At 36.6% G+C, this 24,837-nt stretch overlaps 1 protein-coding gene across 8 annotated transcripts in view; it reads right to left on the bottom strand.

The window, feature by feature from the left end:
• The window catches only part of CACNA2D1 (calcium voltage-gated channel auxiliary subunit alpha2delta 1), a 475,442-nt gene that overhangs the window by 257,392 nt on the left and 193,213 nt on the right, over nt 1–24,837 (bottom strand). The gene's annotated exons all lie outside the window — the stretch shown is intronic.

Raw genomic sequence — 24,837 nt, 5'->3', positions numbered from 1 at the left:
TTAACCTGAGTCAGAAATAAAGAGAAGGACAGAGATGGTTGCCAATGAGAACAGGGAGCAAAGAAATGAGGAGGTTCCCACCTGACATCCTCTATTTTCTCTCTAAATTTACAGAGGTCAGTTGTTTTAAAATGAAGACAGGTGGAGTGGGAAGAAAGTAGTACAATGTTGAAATAATACTTTTTTGGGATAATGAAATGAGGGCATTTTCCAGGGATAAAAAACATAGATTATATAATTTTTGATGATTTTTTAGAGAAAAAATATCCTTTTTGTATGTGAATTAAAAAAAAAACAAAGTATTGAGTAAAACCAAGTTGATGAAAAATTGTGGCTACTTTAAGTATTTAACTATCATATATACGATTTGATTATAATACAGAAAAGAAAAAAGTTACTTCATTAGAGATTTAAATGTATATAAAGATTAATCTTTAATAACGATCATTTAATGAAAAATACCATTCATGTGTCAGGATACAATTATTGGTGATATTCAAAGAGAGTACCTAAAATATAAAGGTAATTTGTAAGATGAATAGAAAGGGGTATTTTAAATTTCACCTATCTATGGCTCTTTGAATAACATATCTGATGTCTTAGGGGGTTCAGAACACATTTCTAAAGTGGGTTGATTTTTTATAATTCAAGAATATTAGAACTGTTTAAAATCACGTATGTGCTCTAACTCTGTAAACCATAAATCACAATACAAATGTAGGGCACTCCACTGAAAAGACTAGAATTTAAAGGCACATAACTTCCTAATATATGAAGCAGAATAATGAACTACAAACGTTCCTTTTATTGTGTGATAAAAATTACTTTTAATGCACTGTAATATGTTACAAGCACTTAGGAAACCTAATGACTTTGTTAAACGTGGCGATTCTTCACAGATTACATGGATGTGCCATAGGCATGACGCTGACAAGGTAGAAAGCATTTTTCAGAAGACTTAAGCATTCAATTATAATTACCTTTAACACATTATGGACTAAACTAAGATTCAAGAAGAAAATTTAAAAAAAAATAAAAATAAAAAATAAAATAAAAAAAAAAGAAGAAAATTAAGTTACGTATTTTATCCTTTTCATATCTCTTTAAAAATCTATCTGCTACCACATGATTCCAATTACACTTTAACTTAGCTTATTAATTTCAGTGATGTCAATAGGCAATTTTATATATATAATAAAATTATATATAATTATAAAATTATATAATATATTGTAATTATAAAATATAAAATTATATAATATAAATTATAAAATATAAAATTATATAATATATTGTAGAAATATATATGTAAATACATAATAAATAAAAAGAAATATGCAAATACATATATTTTGAATAAAGGGAGGGGACTTTTTTCCTCACATTGAAAAAACTTTTTTAAAAAATATTTTATTTAATTGTGAGAGAAAGAGAAAGTGAGTGAGAGAGAGAGAGAGAGAGAGTGAGAGAGAGAGTAGGGGAGCAGGAGAGGGAGAAGTGGGCTCCCAGCTCAGCTGGGACTGGATGCGGGACTCATCCAGACACCCTAGGATCATAACCTGAGTCAAAGACAGATGCTTAACAGATTGAGCCACCCAGGTGCCTCCACATTGAAAAACTTTTATTAAACGTCAGAGTCTATACTGAATGCCAGGTACAGAGAGCAGACTCTCAGTCCTGGTCCTCACTGTCCTTTGGGCAGCTCATTCGTTTCTGTGCCCCCAGAACAAAACAGCAACGGCCACTATAAATGGATGTTGTGTGCTGTAAATCAAGCACCATGCTAAGCACTCCGGAAACATCATCTTTTTTGACCAGCACAACCACCCTACCAGTAGGTACCACTGGACCCTCATCTTACAAATGAGAAAATCAAAGCACAGGGAGGTTGATTACCTAGAGAAGCAATAGGATGGGAGGGGTATATCAGTGGGGTACACAAATACTATAGCCAATCTTGGCTCTGCCACAGATATTGTGTGAACCTGGGCTAGTCCTTTCCTTCTTCTGGGACTCAGCATTTCCACCTGCAAAACAAGCGCATGGAGCATTACGAGCTACAAGGCTCTAACAAGGCGGTTCCCAAAGGCTGCTGCACATGAGAAATACCAAGGAGCTTCCAAATATCTTGAGACCATATTTGGATCCCAGGCCAGGGAAGTCAGAATGTCTGGAGTGGGAACCAGGCAGTGATGTTTATGCAGAACTTTGCCCAAGTCTGTGTTACTATCTAGTCTGGTATGAAAGTGAGAAAACAAGTTGATTCCTTCTATTTACATTCAAACCAATCAAAGGGATATTTGAGATTTAAAAAAAAGAAAAAAGAAGAAGCATGCTCTTGCCCTCTAGACTGCCATCAAGGAAAGGGATTTTAAAAAGGAAATCTAACAAAACCTTAATCCTTTGCTCCTTTAATACTATGCGGCTCCGGAGATTTTTGACCTTCCCTTTTATTCAAAACTAATGACTCACAATTTTTTTTTTTGACTCACAATTTTTGTACCTTCAAATTACTCATAGGCTTTGTGAAGAACTTTACTTAATACCTTGAATTGGGGCTATGATCATTTCTTCTTATTTTTTGACATTCACAAGGAAGAGCCTGGATTTCCTTTGCCTCTGTCTTAACAGAAGAATCAATGTGCGGACATCTTCCCTCCCAGACATTCATGATTTTAGTTTAGAGCTGTGATAGTCGCAGGCATTGTTCCCCCACTGATGTCAACTTGTTCAAAGAGTAAGATATCATTTACATATTTGTATGATTTTCATTGATTTATTTAGCTTTTACTGGCCTGTATTTACTTACTTGCACCAAGTACCAATTATTTGCATCAATGAGTCAATTACATAAATATCGATTATCATATGTGTTTTGTCTCTGAATACAGCCTTGATATACAGCACGCTACAAAGGACAATAGCAAGAGCAGGAATCAGGTATTCTAGAAAAAATAATGAAAACAAAATGTCTTAAGTTATACTATGATAACTATTTATGTAATTACATTTGTTTTAGCATAAAAAAGCATGAGTTTGGGGGCTCTGGAACATGTAGAAATGTCTTAAAATAATTCACCCTAAAAGCTTACATTCACTAATGAATTATACTGGCCTTATGAGAGGCAGTTTTATATGACTAATACATCTATATACAGGGACAAAGATTCTAATTGCTTCTGAACACTTCATCTTTAACCCTATTTATATCATGAGAGATGTATTAGACATAATTAACATTCTTTTAACCAGAAATCACCTTCATACTGAGTTTTCCTCTTTGGCAGTTTCTTATGAAATCACATATAGTCCCATCTTATAACCCAACAATTTCACTCCTAAATATACAACCCCACTCAACTCCGACACCAAACACACACAAGTTAAAAACATATGTCCACAAAAAGACTTATAGAAAACTTTTCACTGGAGTTTTATTCATAACAGCAAAACAGAAAATCAGAAACATAAATGTACATCAATAGGAGAACGGATAAACAAATTGTGGTGTATTTATAAGAAATTACCACTATACAAATGACACATAAATGAATCTATAAAGTAGTACGCTCCATGAAAGAAGACAGATGCAAAAAGAATGCATACCACAAAAAAAAAGAATGCATACCACATTATTTCATTTTATGAAGCACAGAAAAATGCAAAACTGAAAAAAAAATAAGCAAAACTTATCTATAGACAGAAGTCAGAATGGTGTTTGCCTAAACTATGAGCATCATTAAAAAGAGAAACATACCTAAAACATGTTTGAGTGTGTACGTACACACATACAACACGCACATATATATTACAAAGACAATACATAAAAATAAGGTTCAAAAATGGGGCATCTGGGTGGCTCAAGGGTTGAGCACCAGCCTTTGGTTCAGGTCGTGATCCCGGGGTCCTAGGATCAAGTCCTGCATCAGGCTCCCTGCGAGGAGCCTGCTTCTCCCTCTGCCTGTGTCTCTGCCTCTCTCTCTGTGTCTCTCATGAATAAATAAATAAATATTTTTTAAAAAATAAAAAGTTTCAAAAATTAGTGTCTTTTCAAAATTCTTTTCTTATAAACCCAACTAGAATGTATATTATGTATTGTTTATCAAAAAGAAAAGTACAAATCCTTTTATCTACCACATATATATCCATACAGATATTTATGAAATATTCATATATTGATGAATCACAACATTAACAAGGATATACCTTTGGATGTTAAATAATTCCATCTTTTTATTTTTGTCCTAAAATCTTCCATACTGTCCTATTTTCCTTTAAATTGTATGCATATATTTTTATTTTGAAAGAATATTTTGAAAAAGAATAAACACAATAGTTGAGTCTAACCTTATTTCTATCTTCTTGATGAGCAAAAAACATAATTTATTTTCTTTTTTTTTAAGATTTTATTTATTCATTCATGAGAGACACACAGACAGAGACAGAGACACAGGCGGAGGGAGAAGTAGGCTCCCTGCAGGGAGCCCAATGTGGGACTCGATCCCAGGACCTCAGGGTCACAGCCTGAGCCAAAGGCAGACGCTCAACCACTGAGCCAGCCAGGGATTCCAAGACCATGATTTCTTATACATTATTTGCATGCCTCTGAATTAGAACCATGGTACTATACAATTTTTTTCCTCTTTATTTCTTGATAAACTTTTTTCTTTAATGCCTTTATTTTGATCTTTCAGCACCTTACCTTTTCCATCATAAAATGCTGCCTGTTTGTGAACACACCCTAATCACAGGCTCTCTTCCATACTTTTTAACATAATGACCCTAAAAAAGAATCTGAACACTGATCATGCAAAAGAACATTGCTGGAGGAATGATTTGTGTAAAGCTTGCGTATTCAGGAATGTGAAGGTGTTGAGATAAGCTGTTTGGCTTCTCTAAGCGAAGGCAATCACCCAGTAAGGAAGACAGGGAGTTATGCAGCTTTAGGACTAGCAAACGTGCTGCAGGAGAGTGATGGTGCGGCCTGTGCTCTCACGCACTTGTGAGTTATGCACAGAACAGAGGTGTGCCCTTTACGAGGGGTTCTCAATGGACATAGTTGACAAAGAATCACAAAGAGCGTATGTTTATTCATTATTCCAGGATCTCTAATACTAGGTGGCTCCATTCACGTCCAGTGTCAGCAAGTTCGCAGGAGGGACCCTGAAACACCAGGCCTGGCACAGGTGCTGGTGGCAGAGCAGTGCCAGGCTCCCCGCCCCCGGGCGGGGGGGTGCTGTGGGCCGTCCAAGCCCGCGTGCTGAGAATGACAGGGGACAGGAGAAGGCGTGGGGGGAAGGCTAAGGGGTACAGAGAAAGACGGGGGGGCAGGGGGCTCAGCGGTTGGGTGCCTGCCTTTGGCCCAGGGCGTGACTCCGGGTCCCAGGATCGAGTCCCCGTCGGGCTCTGGGCATGGGGCCTGCCTCTCTCTTGGCCTGGGTCTCCGCCTCTCTCTGGGTCTCTCATGAATGAATAAATAAAATCTTTAAAAAACTTTAAGAAATGCAAGGGCCCGCTAGCTGACACTACAACCTCAGAGAGAACCGCCGAGAACTCACGCCCTATCTGGTTCGTCCTTCGGGGTCTCCGGGTCCTAACCCTACTGTGCTGTGACCCACACACACTGTGGAGCACAAAGGTGCTTCCAAGGATGCATCACGTGCATCAGTGACTTCACCGGGCCTGCAGCCTCCGGGAGACTATTCCAAGTATTTCCAGACTTCCCAGCATGACTTCACCAGTGGATCAGTCTCCGTGGACGTGCGGGTGGCCCAACGGCGGGGCCTGGCCCAGCCGAGTGATCCCGGGCCTGTGTGGACCAGCCCGCTGCAATGGCAGGCCTGACAGCGGGGGGCTGACGGGCCATCAGAACCAACCTGTACGGATACGGACTAATAAATCTCTTCCATGGTATTCGGTCTTCTAACCTCTTGCTCCTGCACACTGTATATATTTTTTTCACTCATATGTTCATTTACAGCAGTCTCTGCTATTTTTTAAAGATGTATTTATTTGACAGAGAGAGAAAAAGCGTGGAGGGGGGAGGAGCAGAGGAAGATCTTCAAGCAGACTCCCCACTGAGCACAGGGCCCAACGTGGGGCTCAATCCCAGGACCCATGAGATCAGGACCTGAGCCAGAACCAAGAGCTGGATGCTCAACAGACTGAGCCACCCCAAGTGCCCCAATCCCTGCTATTTTAAGGGTCCCAAATAAGTGATTTATCCTTTTAAGCTGGTCACTATAAAATCCCTCAGTGAGATTCTGATATTAATTTCTGGGCAGTTTGTTCTCTATATACCACTGCAGCAATAATTAGGACACAATACATTCAGGTTTCAACAATAACGAGGATAGTGTAGGTGGCAGGGCAAGGAGGTCAGACCTGATACCCAGTACATGGGCCGCAAGCGCAAGCCCCGCTCCTAGGTGGTTTGCTTAGGTTTGCTTTGCATAACTTTCCACCATTAGAAGAGGACAGAGATAAAATAAGGGAATAATTGTATGAATATACTTTTTAAGAAATGTCAACTAATCTTTCAGATAAAAAAAAGAATTACAGCCAAATGTCCTTAGTTACTAGAAGAATGGATACAGTCACAACTAAGTAATTTCAAATAATAGATTTCCCTATGAAAATTTTAAAAAATAAAAACAGGTCTACACAAATATAAATCCAACCCATATCATTTGTAATTGTTAATACTCTGAAGTATTGAAAAGCTTAACCACGGAAACCAGAGAGCTATGATATACTTTGAAAGAGTTCCCATAAAATAGACTAAATCAAGTTCAGTTGATTCCCTCCAGCAATTTCAACCCTACTATATATGATGTAATCATATATAATCCTTTTTATGTTGATAAATATGCAACTTTAAAAATACTTTGTAAAAAAAAACTCAGCTAAATAAAAATTAAAGAAAATTATAAGCACATAAAATGGAGGTCTCCCATTAATGTCTAAAGGGTCATTTGTTTCTGAGGTATATGGTATGTCTATTAATTCTAACTTTGAAATATGTATTTAATAAAATATGACATGAATGTGATTTTTATGTGTTCTTTTTCCAACTTATTAACTAACTCTTGATCTATTACTTTTGGAAGCATATTTATAAGCTCAATGTTAATCAACTGCACACAGGCCGTATGTCTTATTTATGGCAGTAAGTATATATCTCTCTATACACATATATTGTATTCAAAGACTATGCTTTTAATAGGAAAAGACTTTAAAACTTACCCATTTTCTCATCCCCTTTCACGAATGAGAAGGGCAGAAGATGGAAGTCTACTGCATCCATGAAACCAAATACTTATTTTACCTAATTGTAGTTAAGTAGCAACACAATATGGTATTTTATTTTTATTACTTAACTTGTCAAATGGCAACAATACTACTACCCTTAACATTCCAAAAGTCAAATTAGATATTCAGGAAATAAAATAGTTAGCCCTTTCAAATCAAATATTAAATATATGCAAAAAGATGCAAATTTACTTGCAAAAAGAACACTTGCTGCTGTTTCTTCAGGCAAAGCCTGAGGCTAATTACCCTTCCCCTTGGTCTCAGAATAGCAGGAGCTAACCAGAGCTTTGGTGATCCGGCATAGTAGGAGGATACCAAATTTAAAAGAGTTTTAAAAATTATTGTTCCAATAGGGACATTACTAACATGGAAGGATAACAGCTAAACAAATACACTAGATATACAGGAAATATAGGTATGTTTTTATGTGCACACGTTCTAGCTGAAAGCCAAACCGGGAATGAGGAATTACAGCTATCATTATTTTACCAATTCTACGTATAAATTCTTCAGAAAATAAGCATTTTTAATCATATAATCTTACATCTTTTATAAAAGCAAATGAAAACAGGAATAAATGTCCTAAGTGGAATTTAAACACGCATATAAAATTCTAAGAATCTCCTTTCCTCGTATGCATAGGGATTGTAAATATTTCTCCAAAGACCTATTACAAGATTTGAGAGCAGAAAAAGTTTACTGTGAAACTACCCCCAACCCTCCACCCAGGAAATGTCACCAACTGTTGGGGCGCCTGGGTGGCCCAGTCAGTTAAGCAATTGACTCCTGGTTTCGGCTCAGGTCACGATCTCATGGACCTGAGATCAAGTCCTGCCTGGTGCTCTGTGCTAAGCACAGAACCTGCTTCAGATTCTCTCTGAGGCCCCCTCGACATCTCCCCGCAATGTTCTCTCCTGCCCTCTCTCTCTCTAAAATAAGTAAAGAAATAAAATCTTTAAAAGTAAGTAAATAAATGCCAGCAACTGTTATGTGACAACCAAAACACCCTTACACAATTTCAAAAACTCCTTTGGTGGGAGGGCATGAGGGAGGGTGATGAGGGGCTGTTATATCGGCTCCTGGTTGAGAAAATGATCCAAGTGCTCTACAGGACAGATATAATTCAGTAATGGTGAATTTAAGAGACAAATTATCAAAAACTATGATCCTATCCTAGTAGCTATGTGATCTTAGGCAAATTACTGTTCTCTCTGTGCCTCAGTTTACTTTTTTATGATGTGAGTTTAATAAGAGCTGCCCTGGAGGCTCACAAAATCACTGTACGGATCAAATGAGACAGGGGCAATAAAAAAGATTTGTACAATGTCTAGTGCCTCCCCAAACTGTAACACTTTGTTCCATTTAACAATTATCCAACATTGTACTTTTCATGGTTAATTAGGGACGCTTTGAGATTTTTGTAAAAAGTATGTAATACTGTCTAATTTGAACGCAAGTGTAGTGATTTAAAGGCTCTGATTTTTTCAGATATCCCAGCCAGAAGCAATTCTAATCCTTGACCCTGTGTTGCAGCCTTAATGAGGCTCCAGTCACCTGCTGGTAGCTCCAGTGTCCAAGGAAAAGAAGCTGGTACTTAGCAGGGATTTAATAACCTCGTTAGGGGATGTTCTGAAAAATCCAGTCTTTTTTAACTGACAACAGCAACAATAAGCCTGTTTTAATTTACTTTATGGATTTAGGAAACCACAAACTTTTCCAGTCCATGTTTATTTTTTCCCTAGTGTTTTTACAAATATATACAAAAAAACACACACAGTATATCACTAAGGAACAAGTGTATACCTAAGTACAAAACCCTCTCTTCATTACTAAAGAAAACTTCTGGCCTCATAAAAAACTTATAAGGCTGACAAATTATTAATGGCAAATAGCAACATGTCACATTGACTTGTTGTGAACTTGTGCCATATACCTTAAGGCTGAGAAAAGGTGGCTGTCACTTTATAGAAAGAATGCTGCTTCTATAATAGCAACAGAATTCACAATCTAAATGTGATAATGCATGAATTACTTAAAAAAAAAAAAACTCAATTTCAGATTTGCTTCCTAAAATTGCTTCTTACTTTTTAAATGTTAAATAATAAAAATGCATTATATATGTATGTATGTATGTATATAATATACATGAAAGACACTACTTAGATTCTATTCTTTGACATAAGCTTTCATTTCAAACATAAATTATTTATCATATCAAGTCATTAATCAGAAGCCAACAAAATTTACATTAAAAATATTACAGGCTAATTGTTTAAGGCTATCAAACTTATTTTTTTTTGCTATTTTTGTATTGTACCAGTTTTATGCAAATAGATCATATTCAAATATATAATTACAGTGAGACTAGTACAGGTAACTTCTCAGACACTCAAAAATACTTTTTTGATAAAAGAATCTCTTAAAATGAGTGACCTATTCTTATCATTCAGATTTTAAAGCCATTAGTCATTCACTCATCTCAAATTGCTTTCTTCAAATGTTAATTTCAAAAGATGACTGAAAGTGATTTCGAAATCACTGTCAAGCATTTAATCAAAATTTTCCTGACTTACTATTATGCAATTTTATTAGCTTGTATTTATCCAAAAAAGCCAAACTTAAAACAAAAAAAAAGAATGATTTTCAACAGTTGCTTTGTAAATTCTTACCAATGAAGTCACTGAAAATTCAAACACACACAGGTCACACACACACACACACACACACACAGAGCTTAAAAGGAAATCCTGCAGAGCACATTTCAACCGAATTTATCTAGGGAAAATTAAACTGGGAAATAGAGACCATTCATAGATTTTCAAGTGCACTAGCAAACTCTCCCTGCCACTACTTTTCATTCGTGAAAGCTGTCATAAATCTCTGTCCACTGATCCACTTGCATTTGGCATAGGGCTTGGTAGATTATTTATTGAAAGGATTTCTGTCATACTGGGATTAAGATATCCTAAAAATTCCCGAGTGGGCAATTCATCACAACACAATTTAGAGAGCCACAATAGACCTTGGTAACAAAGTGGAAGTGAGTGATAGGTGAATCAAAACCCCCAGCTTGATCTAAAGAAAGCAGACAACATATACCAATGGTGTCAATCAAACTGCCTCCTGAGCAGCCTCATGAATATGAAATAGAGAACAAACAGATTGGTTTTTCTTTCCTCGTTCCCAACAGTTATAAGAAGATATTCCAACACTAATGAGCTCATTTCTGTCTATACGCCAGGTAAAGTTCTATCTCTAATTCTTTCTTACAATCATAGAAACAAAAACAGGCATTGTTTCTGAAATAATGGAAGTCGTGAAATGTTTTACTGTTGCCAAATTGCTCCCTATATAACCGGTGCCACATTTTTGCACTGTGTGAACCAAAAGAATCTAGCCTCTTTGTTTCTATAAATTAACAAACTGAAGTATATTTTTGGCACTTTCAGACCAACATTTACAACACAATCTAAAAACATCCTCAGTGTAAGCGTGAATCTTAAATCACCATGTTAATCTTTGGATTTCAAAAAAATAAGAAAGAGCTTCCAACTATCAAGCAAATGGCCTTATGCACCAGAATTCTTTTAAGATCAGCAGTCATTAACTTAGCCAAAATTTCTCAACTTAAATATAAAATCAATTTTCACAGATGGTAATACAAAATTAGTCAACAAGAACACTGCCTAGAAAATAGCATACACTATATAAATATTGCCATATAAATGAATCAAAAAGATAATTAGTAATAAGTTCATTGTTTTGTTTGTTGACATTAAAATAGCTCTCTTTAAAATTACACTAGATATGCAATGGTTTGAAGCTTTAACTCCAATTTAGTTTGAAGTGTTCCTCATTCATTATATCTATTGTCTAGGACAGATACATTTTTTGCCCATGTTAACATCTATATAACCTGGGTGGGTCTTTTTTTTTTAATTTTTATTTATTTATGATAGTCACACAGAGAGAGACAGGCAGAGACACAGGCAGAGGGAGATGCAGGCTCCATGCACCAGGAGCCCAATGTGGGATTCGATTCTGGGTCTCCAGGATCGTGCCCTGGGCCAAAGGCAGGCGCCAAACCGCTGCGCCACCCAGGGATCCCAACCTGGGTGGGTCTTATAATGGATGACAAGTCCTAGCTTATAGACCTTTTTTTTTTTTTAAATGCAATATTATCCCATCCTACAATCAATGGCATGTCAGATTTAAAGAACATTAGTGAAACTAGTTTTTCCCCATCATTACTCTGATCTCCAAACATGTAAATTATCTGTAGCATCCATTGTAATATTAACTACTAATTTCCTTGTGTTGTCCTTGTCTATATGCTTTTATCTCCTCAATGAGACTGTGAGCTTCTCAGAGCAGAGATTAATTCTTATATTCTTTTGTGACCCTTTTAATGCCTTACACGAAGCTGGCACATATAATTGTTCTATATGTATGTATCAACCAAACAGTAATGAGATTAGTGTTCAGCGTGGAAACTTCCCTTGCCTTTCTGCTCCAGCTTTCCAGAAATTTCTCAGTCTTGGATCACCACAACCTCTTATCTTGTCTGCATCTATACCATTTTATAAACTGGTACATGATGGGGACTGAATGTTTGTGTCCCCCCAAAAATTCATACTGAAATCCTTCGGATTATATGGTATTTGACTTGGGGCCTTTGGGAGGTAATTAGCTCAGGAAGGTGGGAGTCACCATGAATGGGATTACTGCTCTTATAAAAGAAACCCCCAGAGAGCTGTCCTGCTTATTTTCCACTTTGTAAGGAAAAAAGAAGTTGGCTGCAGGGAACCTGGAAAAGAGCTCTTACCAGAACCCAACCATGCTGGCATCCTGATCTCAGACTTCCAGACTTCAGAACTGTGAAAAATAAATTTCTGTTGTTCATTAGCCACGCGGTGCGGTATTTTGGTACAGCTGTCCAAACTAAGATGATACATAATCATAATCAACCAAACTCACAGTACTGTTTGCCTTTAAATTTATCCGCATTTGCTTCCATCCTTTCCTCTCCCTTTATCTCAGAGGAAGTTTCCTCTGAGATGAATCTGTCTCTCTTCACCTGTGCCCAGCAGCCTCCTTGGGATTGTTATTGTTTGTTTTCTCTCTGTCTACCTATCCACAGACCTTTTCCCCTTAGCATATCAGTATCCTCCAGGCTTCCCTAACTTAAAAAAAAAATGCAGTGCACTTTTCCCTCTCTAGCAATGGCTAGCTAAGATGCATACAAGATTTAAATGAGTTAATGTTTGTCAGATGCTAAGTTCGATGTCTATCACACCCAAAGTGCTGTATAAATGGACATTATCACTATTATAGGTACTAATAATGCGCTTCTCATACATTAGCCACATAATGTGAGGCACCTCATCACACAGCACATACCTATTCTTGCAGAGAATGATGATTAAAGAAATGCAATACAGAGTAATAACAATGCTGCACATAGGTTTCCTCTTCCACATAAATGCAGTTATTTTACCACAGTATGGGATAAGAAGAGCCTAAATATTCGGGGATGATGGAATTAATTTTCTAAATAAATTAATGTATATATGTATGTATCTGTTTATCGTTAATTTTCAAAGAAGCTGAGTTCAAAGAACTTGTGTAATTAAGTAGAGATTGAGAAAAAGATGATCTTGGTAGGACTGAGATTTTTTAGTTAAAAGAACATTAGATTAAATAATTTAAAAAAAAGAACATTAGATTAAGACAGTAACTGTTGTCTGAACTTTAGATATTTAACAATTTACTTTAAAGAGATAAATTTCTATTCCTTTTTAGAGGGACGTGCAAAGCAAGTCAGGAGATCTTCTTGGCTGGCCCCCTGCATGTACCCAGAATGCAGAGTTAAGGTGTAAATACACCTCCCAAGTGTGGTTCCAGTTAGGTCTTGTTAGGGGGACTTTTTACTTCCAGTTTTATCTTTAACAGACAAAGCTAAGCATCAGTAGAACTATTCTTCCTTGACCTGTCCGTAATAAATAAATACATAAATACAATAAGTGAAATCGTAGTTAAATTTTATCTTTGGTTTTCTGAACAAAAAGAACAACTGGAGTAAGCAATAAGTGGGGAGAACAGTTCTTTGAACCACTCCCTTCATGAAAAGTAAATCAATTTGATCAGTTAGAATGATTAGAGTCTTCATTTTTCCTCCTCAAAAGGTCATTTGAGCAACTTCACAACCCTGGTTTTTCTCTAATATTAGGTTTAGTTGGATAGTTGGATCCTCTTTCCAAAGAAAGACCTCTAATGTACTCTCCATGTTATTGTGTGGATTGCCTACGAGGACTGGTTGACATCAGAAGACCATAGACATACTGGTGGAAGTTACCATAAAAGAAATAAAGAGCTCTGGGTAAATAGTAATAACATTGAATTGTCTCGTCTCCTGAACAATCTGGAAGATGAGACCTCTTTTGCTGTTGGGTGGTATTGAGAATGTCTCTCCTGGGCTACAGACCTACAGAAGTAGTAGTTTTTAACCTTCACTTATGACTTTGGTAGTAAAGAGATCATACAAGCTGCACATTGGAGACAGAGTTTGGATTCCTACATGGGTAAGTGCAGAGGTTACAAGAAATATAGCTGAGTCTCCGAGTAGAAAGGAGACAACCAGCATTTGTGGTTGGAAACATGGATTTCTGCAGAACTATCATTAAGAGCCAGCTCAGCATAAATTATCTGGGGACGTAAAATGTCCTTTCCCTTTGAGCTAGCAATTTCTTCCATTCCTAGGAAAAATTACATTTAGGGAGAGGGAAAAGTCCAACACATGAAGATTTTCAACAGAATTCTCTCACCATTCTCCTATTCTTTCCTTTATTCCTACATGAAAATTATGAAATAATATAGAATTACCCAGTACCTGTTCACATAAAGAATGGAGGAATTACTTATGTCTTAGAATCAGTAGAATAGTAATAATACATACAGCAGAAAACATTTACTAAGATTTCTATGCGCCAGGTGTTGTGCTAAGAGCTTTCAAAGAATTATCCATGTGACATGATCTTCACTGAAGTTCTATTAGAAACCATTTTTATTGGGTTATATGTTTTTGTTTGCTCTCTGCACAGCATCTCTTCTTTGATAACAGCATCTCAATTTTTGTTGTGGGACTACTTCTCCCCCTTTCTCAATCCATTTGCTTTGTTGCAGGGGGAGGTGTTAGCTAATAAGGGCTGTGACCAGGCCTAGTGGACTCACCATCATACTGATCAGACTGAGGGGCACAGGAAAAGACAAGGGTCCCAAGAAGAGTGTCTATCACTACCAAATAAAAATACAGGAAAACCAGTTCAATTTTAATTTCACATACACAACAAATCATTTCTTGGTGTAAGCACATTCTATGCAATGTTTAAGTCACAATTAAAAATAAAATGATTCTTTGCTTATTTGAAATTCTAATATATTCAAATTTTATATGAAAATGCTACAAGGAGAGATGATGATAAGACTCAGGCCAGCACTTACACTGAACCATTGGATGAGAGACACTTCATATTTTTTCCACAATTGCTAAATTTGTGGAACATATGCCTAGAGTTGCTGGGTGCCATCTTCTGTTCAAAGTAGGGGGGGTCTGCCTGGGAATGAAGCCTTCACAAATTCAAGCAGAGCCAAGGTTCTGATGACATCACTGGAACTCTTGCATCCATTAGGGCCTCTGGATTTTGGATTGGCACAATTCAAAGTTAGTGTGCCAATATCTATCTATCATCTTTCTTTCTTTCTTTCTTTCTTTCTTTCTTTCTTTCTTTCTTTCTTTCTTTCTTTCTTTCTTTCTTCCTTCCTTCCTTCCTTCCTTCCTTCCTTTCTTTCTTCTTTCTTTTCTTTTCTTTCCTTCCTTCCTTCCTTCCTTCCTTCCTTCCTTCCTTCCTTCCTTCCTTCTTTCTTTCTTCTGTCTTTCTTCTTTCCTTCCTTTCTATTTTTGAAACCTGTTTTGGTTTATATCACATAGAATTGAAACATTCTCACCTAATATGTCATTATTATTCCCATAAAGACACAGGAATTATTTTGGTAGATTTAAGGTCTCAGAGCAAGTATGTGGTAGATCCGGGATTTAAGACATGTAGGTCTGGGTACAAAACACAATTTTAAGATTGTGTTTGTTTATTTGAGAGAGTGAGCAAAAGAGAGCACAAGGGGAGGGGAGGGTCAGAGGGAGAGGGAGAAGCAGACACCCTGCTGAGCAGGGAGCCTGATGTGGGGCTCAATCCAGGACCCCAGGTTTATGACTGAGCCGAAGGCAGATGCTTAACTAATTGGGCCACCTAGTAGTTCTTTTTTTTTAACTTTTTGAAGTATGCTCCATGACCAATGTGGGGCTCGAACATACGACCTTGAGATCGAGATTCACGTGTTCTACTGACTGAGCAAGCCAGATGCCCCAAGGTTCAGCTTCTTAAACAACATTCTAGACTGTCTTACTAAAAAACAAATAATGCTTTAGAAAACTGTAGAGCTCTTCAAAACATGTATCTACACACACAAACTCATACAGAAACTCTTGAGGAGCCAGTCCCTTTTAGGTTGACAGACTGCAAAATCCCTTGGGTATAATGCATATGGCTACATATCGAGGGGCCATTTTGTATCTCCAAATAACACAGAAGAAACGTCTCTCCCTCCTCAGCTGGTTGTACTTCTAGAAAACTCTATACTTTCACTTTAAACCACTTGGCAGATTTGAAATCTAAGCTCATTAAAAACCAAACACAAAACAAAACCTGTTCACAATTAAAATTATAGAAGAATATGCCTCTAAAACTTACACATCTAAAATTTGATCATGTCACCTTCCTGCTTACAGGCGAAGTGCACTTTCACTGTGTTGACATATATGAATTTTAATTACCCTGCCATGCCCTGCTCTTCTGTCCTTATCTCTTGTCATCCTCTACTTGCTCCTGCTGACTCATCATGCTGAGCTGCTGGAAGTTCTGTACATGACCCATGTTTTTTGTTTTTGTTTTTGTTTGTTTGTTTGACTTCCAACTGGCCTGCGCTGTTGTGTGTATGTACCTGCTGGCCTCTTCTCCTCTTTCTCACGTTTGGAAAGGAAACTAACGGATCTCCTCCGAGAAAGCCTGCTACCACCAGATCATCGGTAAGGTAACGTCCTTCTGTTCACGACAGAACTCAATGGGCAGCATGCCTCTTGCATGCTGTATTTACCCTCTCGTCACCCACTTACGCAAACTGTCTCCCTAGAGAGGTCTAGACTTGGCAAGGTGGCTTTCTTGGGCTGTGTGCCACCACTGTCAAATCTCTCAGCAGCTCAGAGAATAAGATCCTCAGTCCTCAAGGAGAGGTTCTAAGTGAGGATTTCTTTTCCCCCTAAGTGAGGATGTAAGTGGGGCAAAAAAGCACATGGTGCCCAGTCTGCAAGTTAAAGGAGTCTGGAACGAAACTAGATCATCAGAAGTCAGAAAATAATCTATAATCTATAAAAATGAGGGGCACCTGGTTGGCTCAGTCAGTAGAGCACGTGACTCTTAATCTTATGAGTTCAAGCCTCATACTGGAGGTAGAGATTACAAGAAAAAAAAAATCTCTAACAAGTACAGTTGACACACCCACTAAAATGAAAAACAGCATAAATGATTGCAGCAAATACAGGGTACTCACAGTGGTTTCTGGTCACAATGCATCAAAATTATTCCTTATAACAAGTTAATATCAAAAAACCAATTAACTCTTAGGGTCTTAATAATCTAGTAAGCGAGGGGCACCTGGCTGGCTCTGGCTCGGTCAGTAAAGCATGTGCTTCTTGATCTCAGGGTCATGGGTTTGAGCCCCACAGTGAGTGTAGAGATCACTTAAAAAGAAAATCTTTAAAATAATAATAATAACTTAATAAGCTAAAAAGCATCCATAAACTTCCAAAGGATTTAACCACTATGAAGTAATTTAAACAATAGAATGTGTAATTCCAGCTTTATTCAACAGTCTCTTCTTCCTTTCAGGGAAATATCAGAAAGAAAGATCACTTAAGTCAGCATTCCAAAGAACAATGAATTTAAAGGAAGCTTTTATAAAAAGTACATGGAAAAAAAAAAAGTAGTTACATGTGTATTAGAATCATAGTAGCAAGCAAAATTTCTCACAATTTTGTTCCAAATACATCAAGAATCTGAGCCCCAGTACTTACATTTTATTTTCTGTGAAAAGAAATACAAGTTTCTCAGAATGTTTTAGCAATAAATGATACATATTAATTCAACATAAAATATAATTAATGTGTACTATAATTCATGTACAATCTCTTATAACTGTTTTAAAAATCACTGGTAAACTTTTTAATTTATTCAGTGTGTCCTAGGTAGTAGGCATTTAAAATAATTTTGATTAATTGATTAATACTCCTTTAAAATCCAATGCCACAATCTTTTAATTAACATTATATTTCTTCTTCACCATGAGTTGTTCTTTTATGCCAAAATCTGACAGCAACCATTTTCTTAAAACACTAAAATCCAGAATTTCCTTTTCCTAAAAATGTTTTTCTGGGGGGCACCTGAGCGGTGCAGTCAATTAAGTATCCCACCTGATTTCAACTCAGGTAATGATCTAGGGTCATGATTTCAAGCCCCATGTCAGGTTCCATGCTCAGAAGAGAGTCTGCTTGAGATTCTCTCACCCTCTCCCTCTATCCCTCCTTCTCACGCTCTCACTCTCTAAAATAAATAAATAAATAAATATTTTTAAAAAATGTTTTTCTCATCAATATCACTAAAATTTTTGCATTTTTTCCTTAGAATCAGTTACATTTTCTCTGGTACATCATGAAAAATTCTGTACAAGATAAACATGTCCTGTGTCCAATTTAATCTAACATAAAAATAGCAAACAATAAATCTTAATTGTGCCTTTAATAGAAATTAGTCAAAAGCCATTTTGCTTCAAACTGAGATTTTTCAGCTTAATAAAGCACTTTTTCACATAAATTGTAGGTTACTTGGCCATGCTGTCCAATTACAAAACTATGGCTCTTCATTCTTCAGTACGTACTGTCCTCAAGATGAAGAGATGTTATATTGTGGTCTTCAAAAGCAGACCTTTTGGGGCACCTGGGTGGCTCAGTAGGCTGTCTGCCTTTGGCTCAGGTCATGAATCAGGGTCCTGCAATCAAGCCCCACATAGGACTCTCTGCTCAGTGGGGAGTCTGGTTGTCCCTCTCCCTCTACCTCACCCCCTGCTTGTGTGCTCTCTCTTTCTCTCTCTCTCTCTCAAATAAAATCTTTAAAAAAATTTTTTTTTAAATGTTTAAAGTAGACCTTTCTATGCTATCGAGTTACAGAGCTTCAAATATACTTATTCATACCACATATAGAGGCTTGGAGATAGGCAAGGGCATTTTTTAAAGCATCTCAAATGAGCGCTGTGGTTGAAATAATTTTTCATAAACAGTAGGTCAGCTCCGGACCAATTTGAGGAGAGGTTCTCAGGTCTAGAATAATCTAATAGAAAAGTCAGAAGGAAACCACAGTGAGAATCCACCAAAATGGAGGTCAGCAAACTATTTCTTGTCTTGAACATAGGCAAGTCACTGCAAAGCACTTCTGTATTGATTTTTTCCCCAGCATATTTTAAAAGTAATAGCTTCTTTTTTTTCCTTTTATCCTCCTGACATTCACGCCTCTTTTTGTTTCCAAATATTCCTTATATTGTTTAAATTTCTCAGCACACAAAGCAAATATTTTAGACAGACTAATAACACTAGAATATGAAGCAGTTTATCAAAATCAATTTGGTTTGCTACATATTCATGAGATATTTCATAGTAAATATTCTAAACTTTGCTTTCAGAAAATTAAGCTACTGATTTATTCTTCCTTCTATGAAACATCCTGGAACTTAAAGCATCACAATAAGACAATTTACTCCTAAGAATGGTTTGAATTTTCTCAAATATTTTAGCTATGCAAAGACTAGATCCTGGCAAAATCAAGTAAGGAGAGTACAATGAATCCAAAAGTAAACAAAAGGAGATAATGTCCCAAATAGCAAAAAATGTCCGTAAAAAGGCAACTAAATGGGGTGCCTGGGTAGCTTGGCTGGTTAAGCATCCAACTCTTGATTTTGACTCAGGTCATGATCTCAGAGTCTTGAGATCCAGCTCTGCATTAGGCTTCATGCTCAGCACAGAGCCTGCTTAAGATTCTCTTGCACTCTCTCTCCCTTTTTCCCCAACACTGCTGGCTCACTGCACTCTTTTCTAAAAAAAAAACAAAAACAAAAACAAAACAGAAAAAACCAGCAATGGACTTAAAACCTCTTCATCTTCAAACTGGCTATAAACCTAAATGATTATCACTGAAAGTTTACACAGCTGAAACTTAAGGAAGGAAGAAAGAGTGGTGGGGAAAAGAAGAAGCGATGGGGGACAGAGAGACAAGAGAAAGCTCATAGTCACTTCCTATATAAAGTGTGATTTCCCTTCTCTTCATGATGTCTGACTTTCTCCATTAACGACAGAAGCTCACATTCTTTTATTCATAACACCCATCTGACTGGCCTAGCTTGTGAGTGATTTTTAATTTACTCCTCTCAACCACCTCTTCTCTGACCCCTTTAAACAATATACTTTGAATTAATCGCAAGTCACACTCACAAGGTGACAGCATTCTGAAGCTATAACATCTAAACTAGGAAGCTAATCAGAGCAAGTAGAAACCAAGATTTGTACTCCACATTACATTTACATCTGTTACATCTATTTTCTTGTTTTGTTTTTTAAATATCAGGAAAAAGACTATGTCTTTGACAAAGAACTTGCATTGCCAGATTTAAATAAATTAGATACATTTCCAAATTCAACTAAGAAACTATTCAAAAAAATAAAACAGAGGCAGGAAATCACATTTCAGATACAGATGCAATTGCAGTAGTTCTACTGCAGCTATTATATTATTGCCACAAGCAAGATCTGCCAAGTTATGGTGAGGTTTCACACACATACACACAGAAAAATAATATTTTTATCATGAGAGTGACCAGATGTCCATCTCATTAATTTCTAATAGAGGAAAAGCAAAAATAAATTTCAAAGCTACTAAAATTCAGAAGTTTCAGGGGCAAAAATACCACCAGCTAATCTTTCCTTCTGAAAACTTTTCTAGCTCTTTCTTCACCACTAGTGTCGTCGTCATCATCATCATCATCATCATCATCATCAGTGTCAATATGGACAACACCTATTTATTTCATTTTCTCCACAGTGGCTGAGAAATAGTCACAACACACGTCTAGCTTGGTCTCATATGTATACTTGCTTTTGGTAGAAAGTAATCTATTTTTCTCAAGAAATGTCAAGCAGTTCAGCCGGTTTAAGTAATGCCATGAGCCAACTGGAATCTGGAACAGTTACATATTTTGAATTGCTTTTTTAAAAACATTTCTGTATCATCAAAGTAAAGAAATCAGCTTATAAATAGAAGAAAGGAGCATGGGTAGCCAAGTTTTGCCTAAATGGTCTCCATGGAACCCTCCATTTCAGGTCAGCTCCTTTTCCTTCCTATCCTGGTGTGGATAATTAATTGTAAATTTTAAACATTTATCAAAGATGTTTTTGAAATGTATTCACTTGTAAAATCACAATGGTATAACATAAGGAACTTGACAATTGTTTGAGGTAGCTGCCTAATAAGTATCTAAAAAAAATGTGAGAAGTGTTTTTGAAGGCAAAGTCTTGTAAGACAAAGATCTACAGAATGTATAATCATATGGATAAAAGTAATATAGGTCAAATGTTTATGATTTTGAAAAAAGTAACTGACAGCTTTATCACTGACCATCATAATATAATATAGCATACTTCACAAGATTATTTTATAAATATTTTTAACTTAGAGAAGAGTAAATGTATTTATGAGAATATGTACTGATGTTTTTCAATTTCTATGACTTAAATGAAGGCATCATGATCCCTTCCATGTCTGCAATTATGTTTCCAATAGCAACCGACAGTCATACATTTTGAGCTATTCAATATTTTTGCTATTAATATGTGACTTTTAATGTATAACAATTAAAAGATTTCCCACTACCTATTGTATTTATTTTTAAACAAAGAAAAGTAGCTAAAAGTGATGTAATACTAGGTGATGTTACATTTTATATTTTAGAAATATTTTCAAGGAAAGTCATTTTCTTTGGATTAAAAAAACATGTGCTTTCATAGTTTTTCCCACTGTAAAATTTTATAAACGAAAAAACTGTCATAAAAGTTAAGAGTAACTTTAAATCTATTTACACTTAAACAAAAATTACAAACCTGATCCTTATATTCCAACTGCATTTTAGTTACAAAAATACTGAGCAACTTTCTCATCTATGACTTATGATTTAATTTTATCTCATTCTGATATAAAGATTTAAAAAATCAATATTAAAGGTACCTACCAAAGAACAGAATATCCATGCAAAAATACTTTAGACATTGAAGAAAATGCACAATGTTGAATCTTTTATTTTCATATATAGAATCTTTATGAAATGATTACAATTTTTCCTTGTCATGACATAAAGATTATTGTAGGTTTGTTAACTGGCTTCTTCTTTAAAAATAGAAAGCATGGGGGATTCCTGGGTGGCTCAGTCAGTTAAGCGTCTGACTCTTGGTTTCAACTCAGGTCATGGTCTCAGGGTTGTGAGACGAAGCCCCCACATCTGGCTCCATGCTCAGCAGGGAGTCTGCTTGAGATTCTCTCCTTCTCCCTCTCCCTCCTTCTCTTCTTCCTGCCCACGTGCTCGCACTCTCACTCTCTCTCTCTCTCTTTCTCTCTAAATCAATCAATAAATGAAATCTCAAAAAAAAATACAAAGCATGGCTTTGAGAATGGCAGAAGTCAATCTTAAGTGAAAGGTCTGCATAAGTATATGGGTCATCTTGGACTACTACTTACTATAAATCATCACAGACTGGGTGGTTGAAACAACAAATTTAAAGTCTGGAAGTCTAGCAGTTTGAGATCAGGGTGCCATCCTGGTTGGGTTCTTAGTGAAGGCCCTGTCTGGTTATGTCATCACATGGCCTTTTCTAGATTCCATGGATCCTACTCTTTCTCTAAGGGCATTAATACTATCAAGAAGGCTCTATCCTCATGACCTCCTCTAACCCAAACTACCTCCTGAAAGCCCCACCCGCAAATACCAACACATTGAGGGTCAGAGTTTCAATAGATGAATTTGAGGGGAAACAAAAACCTAGTCCATAACAATAAAATTAGGAGTGACAAAACTTTGTTTCCACTCCACAACAGAGATCACTGAGCACGCCTTTAGTCTTGTCAGCATCTGTTAAAAACCTACACTGAGTTCCTGGCTTGTGTTGTCTTATCAATACACAGAGGAGTATGGAAAGAAAATTCTTTTGAGAACTTCATATTACAGGTCTGAGAAAAATCAAGAGAGTGACACTAATTGCTGTAAAAATCCGTAAGATGCAGATTTTGTATTCGAATATCAATGTGAAACTACTTTAAAAAATGAGCAGCCTACTAGATTTAAAAGAATCTTTATTGTATTTTGTTGAAGGCAGTGCACATCTTTATGTCATGGACAACAATTTTTTTGTATCAGTTATTTCTCAAATGTTTTGGTCTCATGACCTCTTTACACTCTTAAAAATTATCGAGAACCCCAAAAAGGTTTTGTACATTTGGGTTATATCCATTAATATTTACCATAATTGAAATTAAAGTGAAAAATTTTTAAATCATTATCTATTCCTTCATTTAATAATAATAATAATAATTCTATTAATTTAAGGATATATTTTTAATGAAAAATGACTACTTTTTAAAACAGTGAGAAGAATGGAAGAAGTATGTATTTTGAAAACAAAGGAATATTTTAAAGTCTTTACTGATAATGGTGGTTAATATTTTGTGATAACTGCACCCAAATTGAACAACTGTTTCTTAGTTTCTTAAAGATTAGTACCATCAGTGGAATCCGAAATCCTACCAATGAAGTTTTCATTCTCTGTTAAATTAAATCCTTTTGGTCTGTCTTGCACATGGAATGTATCCTTTATCTATGTACGATTTGTACCTTGCAGACCCTCAGAAAGGGTTCTGAGACTTCCAGATGTCTTTGGAACATACTCTGAGAACCAATGCATTTAAGAATTTTAATAACAGACAATTTCTAAAACACTGCTGCATTATAGACATATCAAATAAATATTATCCTCTAGTATTGAATATTACAGATGACTCACTCCTAATAGTTTTTCTACAAGAGGTTCTCAAGAATTCTATTTTAGCTACCACATGGCCTAAGATTTCCAACCGCAGAGTGAAGCAACTAACTGTTGTTAAATCAGTTCACTGTTACAAGATTAATTTACTACGACTTCTAGTGGTATGTCAAAGTGGCTTCAACACAAGTTACAGAATATTTTATAGAATGGTACTTTTAAAGTAAATAGCCATGATTTTGATTAAAAAAAAAAAAAAAAAAAACCTCCTGTAGTCTGAAAGCTGAGCAGTTTGGGATGATGAACACCTGCCAGATGCAATGAAATGAAAATAAGAGATTCCTTTTAATCGACTATAATGCATGGGTTTGTTTGACCAGGATGTGAGGAGTCCCAACCTCCACTGCAAAGTTAAGACCACTTCTTTAGGTGCTAGAAGAATATCATTAAAAAGTGAGCAAAATGAGGACTCTGACGGGGGATGGGAAGAGATCAGACCATGTGCTTGCGAAATGAAAAGCAGCAGCCCAAAGATGCAGCTCAAATTCAAGACCATAGGAAGTGGATCGGCCGAGGAGTTAGTGCTGCACAGGGAGGCAGGCAGCGCTGGGCCAGGGAGGGGCCCTCTTCACGGCCCCCCCGGAGAAGGCTGACCAGAAGCTAATGTGATCCACGGTCGGGAGAGATCTGGGGGCCAGAGGCAGGGGTCCGACACCGCGCACGGGTTCATACACACTTCTGCCTGCACCTGGATGGCCCCGCGACTGCATTTGTACGGCTCTCCATAATGAAGAAGAAGACATTCTACACTCCACGGTCAAGTGCACTGTTCAGTTGTGTCCGACAGACAATGACCTATCACCAACGCTCTCTCCTGCTTGAAGATTTTCCTGTCACCCTCAAGTCACATAACCGCTTTATTTCCCACCTTCTAACTTAGGATAGAAACTTTATCTTTTGCTTGGATCTAGGCTATTATTATGTATTATACAGCTAAACTCTTGAGGGTAGGTACATCTTAGTCATTGTTTATCCCAAGTATCCAATATAGTTCCTGCCACATACTAGGTATTACATAATTGTAGTGATTATTTATTCAATAAATACCTACCCAATTAAAAGTTAAAAGTTGTTTCAGGGTTTTTTGCTTTTGTTACTTTTTGGTTTTGTACTTTCCCTTCTAGTGCTTTATCTTAAAATGCTAAATTACTGTTCATCTTGTTCCAAAATAAGTTTTGTATTTTCCTTTTTTTTGGGGGGGGGGCGGGTTCTTTTATTTTCAATGACTT

The sequence above is a fragment of the Canis lupus genome, chromosome 21 (assembly GCF_048164855.1).
Source record: "Canis lupus baileyi chromosome 21, mCanLup2.hap1, whole genome shotgun sequence".
NCBI lineage: Eukaryota > Metazoa > Chordata > Mammalia > Carnivora > Canidae > Canis > Canis lupus.
This window is presented reverse-complemented; position numbering and strand designations above follow the sequence as displayed.